The 13,914-nt window shown below is 40.8% G+C and overlaps 1 protein-coding gene and 1 non-coding gene across 2 annotated transcripts in view; one reads left to right on the forward strand and one right to left on the reverse strand.

Moving 5' to 3' along the window:
• Nucleotides 1–13,914, forward strand: part of MIA2 (MIA SH3 domain ER export factor 2) — a 108,720-nt gene that overhangs the window by 25,651 nt on the left and 69,155 nt on the right.
• On the reverse strand, nt 2,545–2,651 carry LOC118621400. The gene has a single exon (XR_004957686.1). It is a non-coding gene; the product is annotated as a U6 spliceosomal RNA (small nuclear RNA).

Here is a 13,914-nt window from a genome sequence, read left to right on the forward strand (position 1 = left end):
CTGGCCAGGGCACTGTGTCTTTTTATCGGAGCATTCAGTTCATTCGCATTTAAGGTGATAATTGATATGTACTTATTTATTGCTATTTTTGTTTAGTGTGGTTCTATTTTTCTTCCTATTCTACTAATTATAGCAGTTCTTTTAGCATATCTTGAAGTGCTGGTTTGGTGTTAATATATTCCCTTAGCCGTTTTTTTTTTTGTTTGTTTTGTTTTTTTGTTTTTGTTTTTGTCTGGAAAGCTCTTTATTTGACCTTCTATTTTGAATGACAGCCTTGCTGGATAGAGTAGTCTTGGATTCAGATCCTTGTTTTTCACGACCTTGATTACTTCATGCCATTCCCTTCTGGACTGTAGTGTTTCTTTTGAGAAGTCAGCTGAGAGCCTTATGGGGTTTCCTTTGTAGGTAGCTTGTTGCTTATCTCTTGCTGCTTTTATGATTCTCTCTTTGTCTTTAATTTTTAGCCTTTTGATTACTATGTGTCTTGGTGTGGGCCTGTTTGGGTTCTTCTTACTTGGGACTCTCTGTGCTTCTTGAACTTGAATGCCTTCTTCCTTCACCAAATTAGGGAAGTTTTCTGTCACTATTTCTTTAAATATATACTCTAACTCTTGCTCCTTTTCTTCTCCTTCGGCGACTCCTATGATGCAACTATTATTACGTTTCCAGTTGTCCCACAATTCTCTTCAGCTGTCTTCCTGTTTTTTAATTGCTTTTTCCTTTTGGTTTTCTGATTGGTTGATTTTTTCTACCCTGTCTTCTAATTCACTGATCCTGTGCTCAGCTTCCACCACTCTGCTATTTAGACCTTCTAATGTATTCTTTATTTCTGATATGTCATTCTTGATTTCTTCCCGGTGGTTTTTAATTTCCAATTGGTTGATTTTCAACATCTTTATGTTCTTACTCCTGCTATTGAGCTTCCTCAAGATCATGGCTCTGAATTCTAGCTCTGTTAACATGCCTAACTTCTCCACATTTATCTCATCTTTGGTAGAGGTCTCTTTGTTCTTTCATTTGGCTTTTGTTTCTGTGTGTCACCATTTTGGCTATCACAGTGGGCTTTGGAGACAGCCAAATTTTCAATTTGGGTGTTGGTGTTCTGCTGTTTGTGGCTCCATCTCCTGGGTTTGGGTGAGTGAGGGAGGACCCACGTTAAACACCACTGTCAAATTTTACTTTCCTGGTTAGAGTTGCTAGCCCAGGAATGGTACTGTTATCCTCTAGCTTTTTGCCTGGAGGCTATCAGTAGACGTACTTGAAGAGTTTTGGGTTGTCAGTTGAATGAAAAGCTCCCTCAGGTGCTCAGTGTAAGGGGATTTCCCAAGGGTGGGTCAGATGCTGGTTGTTAGTGAGCTTCAATTTACATTTCAATGACCCACCTGGGTGGGGTTGAATCTCCGTGGGAGGGACCGCTGCCTCTCCCCAGAGCCCTGGGATAAAGCAACTGCGTGGCTGCAACTCAGAAAAATCTCTGAGCACCCTCCACATCCCGAATGTCCCCACAGTTCCAGTCCAGTTTGCCCTCCCTCTGCCGGAGGCCAAGGTGAGTGGCTGTGGCTATTTTAGTTTCTGTCCCCTCTCTGTGCTGTGGAGCCCCTTGGGAGTTTAACTCGAGAGTGCTGCTCACAGCTAAGGCCGCTGCTGTCTGTGGGCTCCCAGCACCCCTCTTGCGCCTCTGCAATCCTACCAGGATCGAGTCAGTGTTCCTGCTTATATGATCTTTGCAAGCTTCTTTTCTGTTGCTTTTTCTCATCAATTTGTGTTTTAGTTGTAATTCCAGTTTGGTCCTGTGAGATGGTCTGTGTAGCTTCCATTCACTGCACTGCCATTTTTCTTGAATTCTGTTTTTAATTTTTTAAATTGAATGTATTGGGGTGACATTGATTAATACAATTATATAGGTTTCAGGTGTACAATTCTATAATACATCATCTGTATATTGTATTGTATGTTCACCACTGCAAGGTAAATCTCCCTTCATCACCATTTATCTCCCCTGTACCCTCAATTACCTCTCCCACCCCTTTCCTTTGGGTAATTACCATACTGGTGCCTGTGTCTATAAGGTTTTTTTTTTTCCTTAATCCATTTACTTTTTTACCCAACCTCCGACCCCTTCCTCTCTGACAGGTATCAGTCTATATCTGTATCTATGAGTCTGTTTCTATTTTGTTTGTTAGTTTATTTTGTTCATTAGATTCCACATACATATTCAGAAATTGATGGCATTTTATTTTTTAATTTTAATTTTAATTTTTTTATCCTCACCTGAGGACATTTTTTGATATTTTTTTCAGATAGAGTGGTAGGGAGAGAGAGAAAGAGAGAAACATCGATGTGAAAGGGACACATCATGTGGTTGCCACCCACACGACCCAACCAGGGCCGGGGACAAACTGCAACCGAGGTACATGCCCTTAGCGGGAACCGAACCCAGGTCTCTCCAGACTGCAGGCCAACGCTCTAACTGCTGAGTCAAACTGGCCAGGGCTGATGGTATTTTAATACCCTAATAATGAACTATCAGAAAGAGAAACTAAGAAAAATATGAAATGTTTCATGAATTTGCATGTCATCCATTCGCAGGGGCCATGCAAATCTTCTCTGTATCATTCCAATTTTAGTATACGTGCTGCCGAAATTAGGACTCATTTACTTTTTTTTTTTTTTATTTTATGAATTTTTATTTATTTGTTTGTTACAGATATTTTACCTTTTTACCCCATTGGCACCCCCCCAACCCACCCCACCTCCACCCTGTCCCCGGCTTAGTTGTCCATGTCCATTGGTCATGCATACATGCATATAAGTTCTGTGGTTTATCTCTTCCCATTCCCCCACCCCCCATCCCCTCTTCTGAGGGATGTCAGTCTGTGCCCTACTTCCATGTGTCTGGGTCTACTGTATTCCTCAGACTGTTATGTTCATTATATTCCGTATATAAGTGAGATCATGTGGTATTTGTCTTTTTCTGCTTGGCTTCTTTCACTTAGGATAATACTTTCCAGGTCCCTCCATGTCGTCTCAAAGGATAAGAGATCTTTCTTTCTTACCGCTGCATAGTACTCCATTGTGAATATGTACCACAGCTTTTTTATCCATTCGTCTACTGGTGGACACTTGGGCTGTTTCCAGATCTTAGCTATTGTAAATAGTGCTGCTATGAACATGGGGGTACATATATTCTTCCTGATTGGTGTTTCAGGCTTCTTAGGGTATATTCCTAGCAGTGGGATCACTGGGTCAAATGGAAGTTCAATTTTTAATTTTTTGAGGTAGCACCATATTGTTTTCCATAGCGGCTGCACCAGTCTGCATTCCCACCAGCAGTGTATTAGCGTCCCCTTTTCTCCACACCCTCGCCAACACTTGTTGTTTGATGATTTGTTGATGGCGGCCATTCTGCCAGGTGTGAGGTGATACCTCATTGTTGTTTTAATTTGCATCTCTCTGATGATTAGTGATGTTGAGCATTTCTTCATATGTCTCTTGGCCATTTGTATGTCCTGTTTGGAGAGGTGTCTATTCAGCTCCTCTGCCCATTTTTTAATTGGGTTCTTTGTCTTCCTTTTGTGGAGTTGTATGAGCACTCTATATATATTGGAAATTAACCCCTTATCTGATACATCATTGGCAATGATGTTCTCCCATACAGTGGGTTGCCTTTCCATTTTGATGATTGTTTCTTTTGCTGTGCAGAAGCTTTTTAGTTTGATGTAGTCCCATGTGTTCATTTTCCCCTTTATTTCTGTTGCCTTAGGTGATGTATCAGTGAAAATTCTGCTCCGTATGATGTCCGAAATTTTGTTGCCTACATTTTCTTCTAGAATTTTTATGGATTCACGGGTCACATTTAAGTCTTTTATCCATTTTGAGTTTATTTTTGTGTATGGTGTAAGTTGATGGTCTAGTTTCATTTTTTTGCATGTAGCTGTCCAATTTTCCCAACACCATTTATTAAAGAGGCTGTCTTTACTCCACTGTATGCTCTTGCCACCTTTATCAAATATTAATTGAGCGTATTGCCTTGGGTCCATTTCTGGGTTTTCAGTTCTGTTCCACTGGTCTATATGCCTGTTCTTGTGCCAGTACCAGGCTGTTTTGGTTACAGTCGCTTTGTAGTATAACCTGATACCTGGTATTGTGATCCCACCTACTTTGTTCTTCTTTTTCAAGATTGCTGTGGCTATTCGGGGTCTTTTTTGGTTCCATATGAACTTTTAAAGTATTTGTTCTAGTTCTATGAAATATTTCGTTGGTATTTTGATGGGGATTGCACTGAATCTATAGATTGCTTTGGGTAGTATGGACATTTTAATTATGTTAATTCTTCCAATCCATGAACAGGGTATGTGCTTCCACTTTTTTATATGTTCCTCTATTTCTTTTTTCAATGACCTGTAGTTTTCTGCAAATAGGTCCTTTACTTCTTTGGTTAAGTTTATTCCTAGGTATCGTAGTTTTTTTGGAGCGATCGTAAATGGGATTGTTTTTTCAGTTTCTCTTTCTCTGAGTTCATCATTGATGTACAAGAATGCCGTTGATTTCTTGACGTTAATTTTGTATCCTGCTACTTTGCCAAATTGATTTATTAAGTCTAATAGATTTTTGATGGAGTCTTTAGGGTTTTCTATGTACAATATCATGTCATCTGCAAATAATGACAGTTTCACTTCCTCCTTTCCAATTTGGATCCCTTTTATTTTTTCTTCATGTATTATTGCTGTGGCTAAGACTTCCAGTACAATGTTAAATAAGAGTGGAGAAAGTGGACATCCCTGTCTTGTTCCTGTTCTTAATGGAAATGTTTTTAGTTTCTGTCCATTGAGTATGATGTTGGCTGTAGGTCTTTCATATATGGCCTTTATTATGTCGAGATATGATCCCTCTATTCCTACATTGCTGAGCGTTTTTATCAGAAATGGATGCTGGATTTTGTCGAATGCTTTTTCAGCATCTATTGATATGATCATGTGGTTTTTATTCTTCATTTTGTTTATGTGGTGTATCACGTTTATTGATTTGCGAATATTGTACCAGCCTTGCATCCCTGGAATGAATCCCACTTGGTCATGGTGAATAATTTTTTTGATGTATTTCTGGATCCATTTTGCTAATATTTTGTTCAGGATTTTGGCGTCTATGTTCATCAGGGATATTGGCCTGTAGTTTTCTTTCTTCGTAGTGTCTTTTTCTGGTTTTGGAATTAGAATTATGCTGGCCTCATAGAACGTGTTTGGAATTTTTCCTTCTTCTTGAATTTTTTGAAATAGTTTGAGGAGAATGGGTGTTAGTCCTTTTTTGAATGTTCGGTAAAACTCCCCCGTGAAACCATCTGGGCCTGGGCTTTTGTTTGCTGGGAGAGTCTTGATTACCTCTTCAATTTCCTTAGTTGTTATTGGTCTGTTCAAGTTTTCTATCTCTTCCGGGAATAGTTTTGGGAGACTGTGTGTTTCTAGAAATTTGTCCATTTCGCTTAGATTGTCGAATTTGTTGCCATATAGTTGTTCATAGTAGTTGTTGACGATCTTTTGTATTTCCGTGGTGTTGGTTGTTACTTCTCCTCTTTCATTTCTGATTTTGTGTATTTGGGTTCTCTCTCTTTGTTTCTTGGTGAGTCTAGCTAAGGGTCCATCAATCTTGTTTATCTTTTCGAAAAACCAGCTCTTGGTTTCATTGATCCTTTGAATTGTTTTTTTGGTCTCTATGTCATTTATTTCTGCTCTGATCTTTACTATTTCCTTCCTTCTACTTGCTCTGGGGTTTTCTTTTTGTTTGCTTTCTAATTCTTTAAGTTGTGAGGTTAGATAGTCAATTAGAAATTTTTCTTGTTTTTTGAGGTAGGCCTGTAGTGCTATGAACTTCCCTCTCAGAATTGCTTTCACTGCATCCCATAGATTTTGTGTTGTTGTGTGTTCATTTTCATTGGTTTCCAGGAAGTTTTTAATTTCTTCCTTGATCTCCTCGGTGACTCATTCATTGTTTAATAACATGCTATTTAGCCTCCATGTGTTGAAATGTCTTTGCATGTTCTTGTTGCAATTGATTTCTAGTTTCATGCCATTGTGATCTGAGAAGATGCTTGATATGATTTCAATCTTCTTGAACTTGTAGAGATTTAGTTTGTGTCCTATCATGTGGTCTGTCTTTTAGAATGTCCCATTTGCACTTGAGAAGAATGTGAATTCTGTAGTTTTGTGGTGTAATTCTCTGTAGATATCTATTAAATCCATTTGATTTAGTGCTTCATTTAGAGCCTCTGTTTCCTTGCTAATTTTTTGCCTAGAGGATCTATCCAGTGCTGTCAACGGGGTGTTGAAGTCCCCTGCTATGATTGTATTGTTGTCAATTTCTCCTTGGAAGTCCTCCAGAAGATTTTTAATATATTTTGGTGCTCCTATATTGGGTGCATATATGTTTATCAAGGTTATATCTTCCTGTTGGATAGATCCTTTCAATATTATGTAGTAGCCGTCTTTGTCTCTAGTTATGGTCTTCATTTTGAAATCTATTTGATCAGATATGAGAATTGGTACCCCAGCTTTTTTTTGCTTTCCATTTGCTTGGAAAATTTTTTTCCATCCCTTCACTTTCAACCTATGTGAGTCTTTTGTTGAAAGATGGGTCTCTTGCAAACAACATATAGATGAGTCATGCTTTCTTATCCAATCAGCTACTCTGTGTCTCTTTATGGGAGCATTCAATCCATTTACGTTTAAGGTGATTATTGATATGTACTTATTTATTGCCATTTTTGTTTAGTGTGGTTCTATTTTTCTTCCCATTTCTACTGCTAATTACAGCAGTCCTTTTAACATTTCTTGCAGTGCTGGTTTGGTGCTAATGTATTCCCTTAGCCTTTTTTTGTCTGGGAAGCTCTTTATTTGATCTTCTATTTTGAATGATAGCCTTGCTGGGTAGAGTAGTCTTGGATTCAGATTCTTGTTTTTCGTGACTTTGATTACTTCATGCCATTCTCTTCTGGCCTGTAGTGTTTCTTGTGAGAAGTCAGCCGAGAGCCTTATGGGGTTCCCTTTGTAGGTAACCTGTTGCTTATCTCTTGCTGCTTTTAGGATTCTCTCTTTGTCTTTAATTTGTGGCATTTTAATTACTATGTGTCTTGGTGTGGGCCTGTTTGGGTTCTTCTTACTTGGGACTCTCTGTGCTTCTTGAACTTGAATGCCTTCTTCCTTCACCAAATTAGGGAAGTTTTCTCTCACTATTTTTTTGAATATATTCTCTATCCCTTGCTCATTTTCTTCTTCTTCAGGGACTCCTATGATGCGAATATTATTACGTTTCCAGTTGTCCCATAGTTCTCTTAAGCTGTCTTCCTGTTTTTTAATAGTTTTTTCCTTTTGTTTTTCTGATTGGTTGATTTTTTCTACCCTGTCTTCTAATTCACTGATCTGGTCCTCAGGTTCCCCTACTCTGCTTTTTAAACCTTCCAATGTGTTTTTCATTTCTGATATGTCATTTTTTATCTCTTCTTGTTGGTTTTTAATTTCCAATTGGCTTATTTTCAGTGTCTCTATGTCCTTACTCATGCTGTTCAGCTTCCTCAAGATCATGGCTCTGAATTCTAGCTCTGTTAACATGCCTAATTGCTCCACATTGATCTCATCTTCAGTGGAGGTGTCTTGCTCTTTCATTTGGCTTCTGTTTCTGTGTTTCACCATTTTGGCTATCACTGTGGGCTTTGGAGCCTGTCAAGTTCTCCCTGTGGGTGTTGGTGTTCTGCTGTTTGTGGCTCCCTCTCCTGTGCTTAGATGAGCGAGGGAGGACCCACTTGAACACCACTGTCAAGTCTTACTTTCCTGGTTAAAGTTGCCAGCCCAGGAAAGGTACTGTTATCCTCTAGCTTTTTGCCTGGAGGCTAGCAGTCTAGGTTAATTGATGAGTTTTGGGTTGTCAGTTGATTGAAAAACTCCCTCTGGTGCTCAGCCAAGGGGCTTTCAGGAGGGTGGGGCAGATGCTGGTTGTTAGTGAGCCTCAATTAGCACTTCAATGGCCCACAGGGTGGGGTTGGATCTCCGAGGGAGGGGCTGCTGCCTCTCCTCAGAGCCCTGGGAAGGAGCAATGTGGCCACCGTCCTGCGTGGCTGCACTCAGCCAAAGCTCTGAGCGCCCTCCAGATCCCGAGTGTCCCCACACAGTTCCAGTTCAGTCCGCCCTCCCTCTGCCGGAGCCCAAGGTGAGTGGCTGTGGCTGTTTCAGCCTCTGTCCCGGGCGCTGTGGGGCCACCTGGGAGTGTAACCCGAGGGCGCCGCTCCCAGCTGAGGCCGCTGCCGAGCTGCCGACCTGGGCTCCCAGCCCCCGTCTCGCGCCTTCGCAAGCCTACCGGGATGGATTCAGTGTCCCTGGTTATATGGTCCTCGCAAGCTGCTTTTCTGTTGGTTTTTCCCGTCGATTTGTCTGTGTTATAGTTGTAATTCCAGTTTGGTTCTGGGAGACGGTCTGTGTAGCTCCGTTCACTCCGCTGCCATTTTTCCTCATTTACTATTTTTTAAAAAGATTTTTAAAATTGATTTTAGAGAGAGGGGAAGGGAGAAGAAGAGAGAGAGTGAAACATTGATGTTAGAGCAAGACATTGATCAGCTGCCTCCTCCTGCATGCCCCTTACTATGGATCAAGCCCACAACCCAGGCATAGGCCATGACTGGGAATCTAACTGGCAACCTTTTGGTGCATGGGACATCACCCAACCAACTGAGCTATACCTGCCAGGACCCCATTTACTATTGTAATTTCAAAAAAGAATAAATTTAACCAAGGAAGTAAAAGATCTGTACTTGGAAAACTATTGAAACGCCCCAAAAAAACAAAAGTTAATATTATGCCCTGGCTGGTTTGGCTCAGCGGTTAGAGCGTCGGCCTGCGGTACGGAAAACTATTGGACGTTGAAGGAAGAAATTGAGGAAGATACAAATAAGCAGAAGCGTATACCATGTTCATAGAGTGGAAGACATTATTAAAAATGTTGATAATACCCAAAGTAATCTATAGATTTAATGCAATTCCTATTAAAATACCAATGGCATATTTCACAGATCCAGAACAAATATTCTGAAAGTTTATATGGACCCAAACAAAACTCTGAACAGCCACAGCAACCTTAAGAAGAACAAAGTTGGAGGTAGCATAACACTGGATATCAAACTATACTATAAGGCCATTGTAATCAAAACAGCCTGGTACTGGCATAAGAACAGGGATATAGATCAGTGGAACAGAACAGAGAGCCCCGAAATCAACCCACTATTTATGGTCAATTATTGTTTGACAAAGGAGACAAGAGCATGCAATAGAGTAAAGACAGTCTCTTCAACAAATGGTGTTGGGAAAATTGTACAGGTACATGCTAAAAAATGAAACTAGACCACTAACTTACACTATACACAAGAATAAACTAAAAATGGATAAAAGACTTGTAACGTGTGAAACCATAAAAATTCTAGAAGAAAACATAGGCAGTAAAATCTCAGACATGCCTCACAGTGATACTTTTGCTGATATGTCTCCTAGGGCAAGGGAAACTCAGGAAGAGATAAAAAAATTGGACTACATCAAGCTAAAAGGCTTCTGCACCGCAAAAGAAACCAACAAAATGAAAAGAGAACCCATTGTATGGGAGAATGTATTTGCCAATGATACATTTGATAAGGGGTTAATTTCCAAAATATATAAAGAACTTATACAACTCAAAGCCAGGAAGACAAACAAGCCTATTAAATAATGGAATAGGAGCCCTGGCTGGTTTGGTTCAATGGTTAGAGCATCAGTTTGCGAACCAAAGTGTCTTGGGTTCGATTCCAGTGTAGGGCAGGTATCTCAGTTGCAGTTGGCACTGTTCAGGTTGTGCAGGAGGGAACCAATTGATGTGTCACTGTCACATGGATGTTGCTCTCTCTCTCTCTTTCTCTCCCTCCCTTTCCTACTCTATCTAAAAACAATCAATGGAAAAATATTCTCAGAGGAGGATTAAAGGAACAGATTAATAGCCCTGGCCAGATTGCCTCAGCGGTTAGGGCACATACCTCAGTTGCAATTCATCCCTGGCCCCAGTTGATGTGTCTCTCTCACATTGATGTTTCTCTCTCTGTCTTCCTCCCACCCTGTCTCCTGCTCTATCTGAAGATAAATAGAAAAATATCCTCAGGTGAGAATTTAACTAACTAACTAACTAACTAACTAACTAACTGACTAAACTAATGAACTAAAAAATGGAAAGGGACCTGAATATACACTTGTCCAAAGATCAATAATTACTAATCATCAGAAATATGTAAATTAAAACTACAAGGAGGTATCATCTCACACCTGCCAGAATGACTCCCATCAATAAATCAACAAACAACAAGTGTTGGTGAGGAGGTGGAGAAATGGGAACCCTAATGCATTGTTGGTGGGAATGCAGAATGGTACAGCCACTGTGGAAAACAGAATGGAATTTCCTCAAAAAATAAAAATGGAACTGCCTCTTGACCCAGTGATCCCACTTCTGGGAATATATATCCTAAGAATCATGAAACACTCAGTCAGAGAGAATATATGCACTCCTATGTTGATGGCAGCATTTTTTACAATAGCCAAGATCTAGAAACAGCCAAGTGCCCGTCAGCAGATGAGTGAAAAACAATGATGTGTAGATTTACCCAATGGAATACTACTTGGCTCATGGATGGACCTGGAGAGCATTATGCTAAGTGAAGTGAGCCAATCAGAGAAAGACAAATACCATGTTATCTCACTTATTTGTGGAATCTAATGGATAGAATTAACTGAAAAACAAAATAGAACCAGAGGCATGGATACATGAAACAGATTAACAGCTGTCAAAGGTGAGGGTGGGACTGGATGAAAGAAGGTGAAGGAATTAGCCAGACAACATATATGCATAACCCATAGACACAGACAACAGTGTGCTGATGGCCAAAGGGAAGTGGGGGAGAGGGCTGGGTGGAGGTGGGCAAAAAGGTGGGGGGTGGGGGGATGATGGGGACATCTGTAATAGTGTTAACAGTAAAAATAAAGTAAAAAACAACAACAACAATCAATTTCATATATGGTCAGAGATTCAAAAAACACTAAGTAAATATTAGCAAGAATTTTTAAAAATGTAGAGAAGTAGGAGAGATCATGGCAATTTTAGATCATAGAGACTAAAAGCAATTCAGTCTGATTGACTATATGCCGAGATTGAAGATGTGTATATATATATATATATATGGATTAAATCAGGAATGTTTTGCATATTTTGATAGGAAGTTGAACTCTATCTTGTAGATAATGGGGCACGATTGAAGAATTTTTTTTTTTAATCTTCACCGGAGGACATTTTTCAGTGTTTTGTTTACATAGAGTGGGAGGGAGGGAGGAAGGGAGGGGGAGAGAGACAGCGTGCGCGAGTGAAAGAAACATTGTCGCAAAAGGGACACATCAAGTGGCTGCCACCCACACGACCCAACCAGTGCTGGGGACAAATTGCAACCGAGGTACGTGCCCTTAGCAGGAACCGAACCCAGGTCTCTCCGGACCGCAGGCCGACACTCTAACTGCTGAGCAAAACCGGCCAGGGCACGATTGAAGAATTTTAAGCAGGGAATAAAATGAAAACTTTTCATTTGTAAAGTCTATTTATAGTCAGCATTGTCAAATAAGAATTGAAAGGGTTAAAACCAGAGGCAGGGAGTCTAGTCAAGAAGTTATTGCATTGGTTCAGGAATTAAATAGTGCAGGTCTAAATCAGGGTTTACAAACTCATAAAATGAATGAAGCGCTGGAAAAAGTGAGAAGTGTAACCAACTGGAGAGTGTGTGCCTTCTCCCAAGCATGTGGCTGCTTCTTACTGTCAGCCTGATTTTTCCAGCTCTTTTGATATTTCAAGAAAAGGTGGTATTGTAGACCAAGGAGACAGGCCAGACTCAGACTCTGAACTGGGTTTAAATTAAGAGAGCTTTATTAGCTGCGCGGCGACTGTCCCATCCTACGCAGAGAGAGCAGCTCCAAGCTCAGGGGGAGGGTTGTTTATGTAGTTGTCTTAGCCTCTGTTAAGAAATTTGGGCTAAGGGTTTTCGAGCAAGCAAGCACGTACAGAAGCAGATATTTGCAGTTAGCTGTTATGCCTGAGGGAACAATCAGTTTCTGTGTACACAAAGCAATGGTTATCTATACAATGCAGTGGTTATCTATTAGCAGATAGTTCTTGCCATTCCCTTAAAATCCAGGGGGCAAGGTATGCCTAAAGGGAAAAAATTTTACTGTACATTCACATAGCATGTGTTTGTCCTTTACATTCCCCACTGGTCTTAGGGTTAAATCAAATCTTTGATTCTAAAGTGTCTTCAATTTCTTCCATTGTGGCTAGCCTCTGATAGGGAGTGCTAAGAACCATGAGCTTAACAGCCTGTACTTTTTCTCTAAAAAATTGCATTAAGTGATTAATTAGAATTGGGCCATAAGTTAATATTAATAGGAGGAGGAGTAAGGGGCTCGCAAGGCCAGTGATAAGAGTAGTGAACCATGGGGACCAATTAAAGAGGTTTTCATACCAATTCTTAGAGGTGGATAGAGCCTGTTCTTGTTCATTTAGTCACCGTCTAACTAATTTTATGCTTTCTCTAATAATACCAGATTTGTTAACATAAAAGCAACAGGTTTCTCCTAAGGCTAAACAGAGAAGAAATAAACCTGTGGAATAATGTTAGCAAGAATACATAAGTCTTTGGTTCCAATGGGAAAGATGCAGGGAGTCAGTCCTGAGGCACAAGCAAACCAAGTCCCGGGGGGTGCAGTTGGGACCCAAGTCTCTTGTGATGAGGGACTTAATGGGGTTAGGGTGGTAGCATCCCCACATGGGTCTGCATAAGGGGAAGAGCTTAGGTCATAGTTGCCGATGATGAAGCATGTCCCTTGTCCTTGTAGGTCTCTGAGGGTCAGGCAGGGGCCTGTACCTTCATAGCAGTGGCTGCCCTTGAGTGCATCTGAATTGGGTAGGCTCCTTACCTCGATCAGAGTCAGGAAAGAGACTAGGAGAAAACCCTGGAGAGATTTACCTTCAGGGGATCTTTGGTCCACTGTAAGGCCCATTGTTCAGGTATTTGCTCAGGGTGTGCTTTCTTTGCCTGAGTATGGTGAATTCAAAATTTCCTTCCTGTTATGTTCAGAGCAGTGGGTGTAGTCAGGATAATAGGAAAAGGGCCAGTCCAGCAAGGCTCAAGGGAAGCAGGCTGATGTTTCTTGACCCAGACCCAGTCACCAGAGGCAAAGTCCTGCGGTGGTATCTGTAGTGTCCTCGGTTGGGGTTTGGCATCCTTAATTAGCTGTTAGGAATGTTCTCTCAGTCTCTGGATTGCCTACAAAAAGCTGAAAAAATTATGGTTACCCAGGCTGTATTAGACCTCATCCCTGATTTTGGGTAGAATAGGGGGTTGTCAGCCAAACATGATTTCAAATTGGGTGAAACCCTTAAGAAAAGGGGTACAGTGAACACAAAGGAGGGCAAAAAAAAAAAAGGAGACTTACACAGTTATTGCCTGTCTCAAGGTGGAGCTTAAAGTTTCCTTTAATGTCCAATTCATTCTTTCTACCTGTCCTGAACTCTGAGGCCTGTAGACACAATGCAATTTCCAAGTAATCCCTAAAGCTTTAGCTAACAATTTTGTGGTTTGAGCAATGAATGCTGAGCCATTGTCGGACCCCAGAGCTAGAGGGATGCCAAATCGAGGGACTATCTCAGAGAGCAGTAACTGGGCTACCGTGGTTGCAGTTTCAGTCTTGGTAGGAAAAGCCTCAGTCCAGCCGGAGTAGGTATCTGTGAAAACAAGCAGATATTTATAGCCATATTGGCCAGGGGTGACCTCAGTAAAGTCAATTTCCCAGTGGTCACCAGGAGCTGTGCCTTGTTCTTGGG

The sequence above is a fragment of the Molossus molossus genome, unplaced genomic scaffold (assembly GCF_014108415.1).
Source record: "Molossus molossus isolate mMolMol1 unplaced genomic scaffold, mMolMol1.p scaffold_m16_p_1, whole genome shotgun sequence".
In the NCBI taxonomy this organism is placed as follows: Eukaryota; Metazoa; Chordata; class Mammalia; order Chiroptera; family Molossidae; genus Molossus; species Molossus molossus.